This window comes from Macaca thibetana, chromosome 8 (assembly GCF_024542745.1).
Source record: "Macaca thibetana thibetana isolate TM-01 chromosome 8, ASM2454274v1, whole genome shotgun sequence".
NCBI lineage: Eukaryota > Metazoa > Chordata > Mammalia > Primates > Cercopithecidae > Macaca > Macaca thibetana.
In genome coordinates, this window is record NC_065585.1 from 112,144,697 (window position 1) to 112,149,740 (window position 5,044).

At 40.7% G+C, this 5,044-nt stretch overlaps 1 long non-coding RNA gene across 1 annotated transcript; it reads right to left on the reverse strand.

Moving 5' to 3' along the window:
- Nucleotides 1–1,068: 1,068 nt before the first annotated feature.
- Nucleotides 1,069–4,809, reverse strand: LOC126961821 (uncharacterized). The gene is made up of 3 exons (XR_007728430.1): nucleotides 4,517–4,809; nucleotides 3,285–3,403; nucleotides 1,069–1,220 (listed from the first exon to the last, which is right to left on the reverse strand). It is a non-coding gene; the product is annotated as an uncharacterized LOC126961821 (long non-coding RNA).
- Between the last annotated feature and the right edge of the window lie 235 nt (nucleotides 4,810–5,044).

Sequence of the window (5,044 nt, forward strand, 5' to 3'; positions counted from 1 at the left end):
TGCCTCTAGGAATACAGTGTCCCATTCAGCATCTCCAAGCTTTCTGCAGATTGAGACCCTTGGCTGCCACTCTGGTTTTGTCACTTACTGTGATATTTGTTTGTATCTTTCTTCCAAGGGTTAAAATGCCACCTTGTCTCTAATATTTCAGCTTTTTATCACCCCATTGCTTTTAGGAGCCCAGCTCTATAACAGCATCTGAGCCTCTCAGTGGTTCCAGTGCCCCTCCCAGCAACACCTTCTTATTACTTGATTAAACTGAGTGTCTTCTGGGTTCTCCCACAGAAAACTGTCAGGTTGTCTGACTCTAAGTGGTGTACCCACTACCCTATTCCCACTTTCCTGAATCTTTTGACCCCTTCTGTATTAATCTGTTCTTGCAATGCTATAAAGAAATACCTGAGACTGGGTAACTTATAAAGAGGTTTAATTGGCTCATAAGTTCTGCAGGCTACATAAGAAGCACAGTGGCTTCTGCTTCTGGGGAGGCCTCAGGAAACTTACAACCATGGCAGAAGGTGAAGGGGTAGCAGGCACATCTTACATGGCTGGAGCAGAAGAAAGATAGAGGGGGTGGGGGAGGGGCTACACAATTTTAAACAACCAGATCTCACAGAGCTGTAACACAAGAACAGCATTGCAGGATGGCGATAAACGAAACCACCCCCCTCCCCACCCTGCCCTGCCCCACCCCGCATGATCCAATCACCCCCCACCAGACCCCACCTCCAGATTAGGGATTGCATTTGAACATGAGATTTGGGTGAGGACGCAGATCCAAACCAAATCCCCTTCCTTCACCACCTGCCAGTAAATCTTAACTTTTATTATCTTAAGCAACTCAACCTCAATGTTCTACCTATTCCTAGTTTCCATTAGTAATTCAGATGAAGGACAGAGAAATAATGGTAAGCACTTTGGGAGATAATCTCCTAGAATACATAAACACAAGACAAATTTAGTTTCTGTTTCAACTTATATTGCTTGTCATGTCTTCGGCGAGCAAGAAAATAGCTGTCTTGGAAAATTTACCAAATGAATTCTTTTTATTGAGAAATTGTGTCATTATTTATTGATGCCTCAATGAAAACCTAATAGAACTCCATCTGCCATATCGAAAGTAATTACCTTCCAATGATCTGATGATTTTATAGATATGCAGCTAATGTTAGAAATTTGCTGTAGAAACCGGAAAAAATTGTGGAATACCACCTTGAGCCCTGCAAAAATCAATGAAATATATGTTTGCTTTTATCCTGGAGCAAAACTGAAATAATTTACTTCCTTGTCTCTATTGGACCTACTGCTAAAACAGGATTTGCTTTTACCCTTGTGATTGGCCTGTTCCATTGTGGTATTTGGTCAGATATTGCCAAGTGAATTTCATTATTAATCTTCATGGGCTAGCAGCCTACAATAACACAGAACAATTCTACCACCCTCTAGTCTAAGCAGGGGCTATCCAAAATTGTAAATGCTTTATTCCATTTTAACCAAGCAGATTCTCATAGGAGTATATTGCTTAGACCTATAAATCAGCTTAGAAAATTCACTGATTGTTAACTGAATGTTTCCCGAAAAGCAAAGTTAACTAGTGGAAGATGGGGTGAGAGAAACTTGGGGCTAAATGGGCTACATCTTCCATGACCAGATGTGGAAAACTTTTAGGTATTTACATCCATTTCTTATGAGTAAATTTCATAAAAACAGGCCATTTGCTGATCTGATATCCTTTAGGGAAATGATCTGTGTATCTAAATGAAAGTGTTCCTTCTACACACACACACATACAAACACACACACACACACACACACACACACACAAAAGAAACACAGGACAATCTTTGTTAGTGTCCATCTAACTTTTATGTTAAAAAGACCACCCTAAAGGCTATGCATGATGGTTTATGCCTGTAATCCCAGCATGTTAGGAGGCTGAGGTGGGAGGATAGCTTGAGCTCAGGAGGTGGGTGCTGCAGTGAGCTATGATTACACTACTGTACTCCAGCCTGGGTGACAGAGCGAGACCTTGTCTGAAACAAACAAACAAACAAAAAACAGTCTATCTGTTCTGCTGACTCACCAGCCATGAAAGCTGGAATCCAGCTGTCTGAAAGTGAACTGAAAGACACTCTTACTTCATCTCATAGATGGATTCTGGTATCATTTTGGCTTGATTTTGGCAGGGAATGTTGTGGGAACAGGACCAGACCAAGAAACAGCCCTGGTAAGTTCCTGCGAGGTTCTCCATGTGGGTTAAGAAATTGAGCTAGGAAAAATAGGAGGAAATCCTTTGGAAAAACCCAGAATAAAATAAACAGATTTCTTTAAATTGCCAGTCAGACTCAGTGGACATATGAACATCGGGAAGGCAAAGGAGAACCTTGCAATGTACTGTCTGTTTCCCAAATTACTTTTCTCTCCCCTTAAGCTTCAAGAAAGTGATATTCCTATTTCTGGCAAGGTTCAAGTGAATTCTATTTGGGGTTGATTTGCAGCACTTAAATTGCTTCCGGACTTGTTACGACTGGAATTCTGTTTCCTCAGTGACACTGCAACAAAATACCTATCTCCTTAAAGTAGTAATCATCAGAAAATCATACCACTTAGCCAGCACTATGCAGAGGGTGAGGGGAGACTGCAGTGATATCTTAGCTCTCTCCAACCACTCTTGTTAACACAAGGTAATTTGGGGGTCTTTTGATGCTTGGAAAAAAATGACATCATTGGGGGTAATCTCTTTTATCACCTATGCTGAGGCATCCAAATGGGTCTTTGGAGAGGACTTAATTAGCAACTGGCCCTCGGCTCCATATGTATCCTGATGACACTCAGATTTATCTTTCCCTTCCTTAAGACATTAGTAAGGAAGATGAAAAATGAACAGTCCTTGCTAAATGCACAGTCCTTAGAGCCTGCAGGAAATAAATATCCTGTCTCCAAAATAAGAACTACCTAAAGAAGATAAACGTGTGGCTTCCCCTCACTTCCCCTCGTTCTCACTCTACTTCCTATTTGCTTTTTCCGTTGTTTTGTTTCAGTATTTGTATACAGTACCTATAATGGGAGACAGTCAAAGAATAGATTTAATGTCCCCAAAGGCAGTGAGCTACATGCCAAAATGAGAGGTTGATTTCCAGGCCTAATTCAACCGACTGAATAATCTAAAGTCAGGGAAGAAAATAACTCATTGTGTACATTGGGAATTGTGTTGGCTGCAAGTAACAGAAAACCAATCTAAAAGAAACTTAAATCAATAAAGTTGTAATCTGTTCTTGGATTACCTGACTGTTGGCATAGGATTAGCAGCTCAATACCGTTAGGACTTTGGTCTTTGAAACTGTCTTGGCGCTTCACTCACAGTTTCAAGGTGACTGTTGCAGCTTTAAGTATCATGTCCTTACTTGAAACAGGAAGAAGAGAAGTCAGTACCAAAATATTTGTAAAATTCCCCAGAAAATACTCTCTGGCCAAAAGTACTTAGCATGGCCAACCCTGGCTTCAAGGGTGGCTGCAAAAGTATTTCACTTTCCTGGCTTCTGTAACGAAACGTGACAAAAGGCAAGCTGATTAGGAATGACTCTTTTGCCAACACAGTCAAGAGTCTGCCATGTTCAGGATGCTGTTTTCCTCAACAGTTCAGCTATAAGAACAGAAGAACAGTTCAGCCATAAGAATTGTTTTTATTTCAGAAAACATTTTAGAATAAAAGAGGTGACACTGTTCAGAATTGTGCCAAAAAATAGAAGCTGATCAAGACTGTCCCGGGGAAATAAACATATATGGCTACCCTAGTTACAGACAAAATAGTCTGAGAAATGAGCCCCTCTTTCTTTAGCAGCTTGATTGGACAACTGAAAATCTGCTTCTCTAGTGAGGAGAGTCTTTCAGGCTGAACCCAGAGTTGTCCAATGTCCTTTTCTGTTTGTGCCTCCCAGATGCCCTCAGTTTTGCAGGAGGCCAGACCACTTTCCTACGGGAGCCTTTGTCATGACCATGTCTTAGTCTATTTGTGTTGCTATAAAGGAAATTCCTAAGGCTGGGCAATTTAAAAAGACAACAGATTTGTTTGGCTCATGGCTCTGCAGGCTATAAAACAAGAACAGCGCCAGCATCTGCATCTGGTGAGGACTTCATCGAGCTTCCACTCATGGTGGAAGGTGGAGGAAAGCAGCGTCACATGGCTAGAAACAATGAAAGAGAGTGAGGGAAGAGAGGTGTCTGACTCTTAACCAACCAGATCTCACATGAACTAAGAGGGAGAATTCACTGGATTCCATGAGAATGGCAGGAAACCATTCACGAGGGATCCTCCCTGATGAATGGGAGGCCCAAAATACCTCCCACTAGGCCTCACCTCCAACATGAGAGATCAAATTTCAACATGAGATTTGGAGGGGACACGTATCCAAAGGATAACAGATCATTTGGCAAATAATGCTCAGAGGCCCTTTCTCCTCTTGCTTTTATGCAGATGAAGCCTTTCAAGTACATACTGTCCTTGCCTTTCGCTTACCTGCCATCCTGCCTGTGTCCATGAAGATGACAGTGCTCCACAACACAGAGATTCTCAGAAATTAGATATTTCTGTCATTTACAGAGAATGGGGGTGCTGTCTCCCCACCTGACTTCATAGTGGGGTTCTCCTTAAAGACAAACAAGTAGTTTATCAGTAGCATAAATGGAAACTTACCTGAGCATTTGACTTTTCTATCCTTACTCTGTACCCTTATATTCATTCATAAGGACAACAAATAATGTTGAAGTAGAATTTTGTCTCTGGCACCCTGATTCCAAGGTGGTATAAGGTTATTTCTACTCTTATAATTAGAAATAGTTTCTGATGCCAAAGCATATCACTGGAATACTAATAAATGTATGAATCTATCTTGAATTCTAGTTATTTTTATATAACTTATCTTTCTAATTTGATGAAGGTTTTTATTTTCCTCTCAAAAACTTTTGGCTTTTCAAATTTTCCACTATAAGCAAAATGCAATGTTACTTTTTTTTTTTCTGTGATTTTTCCTGAATTTTTAAGGAA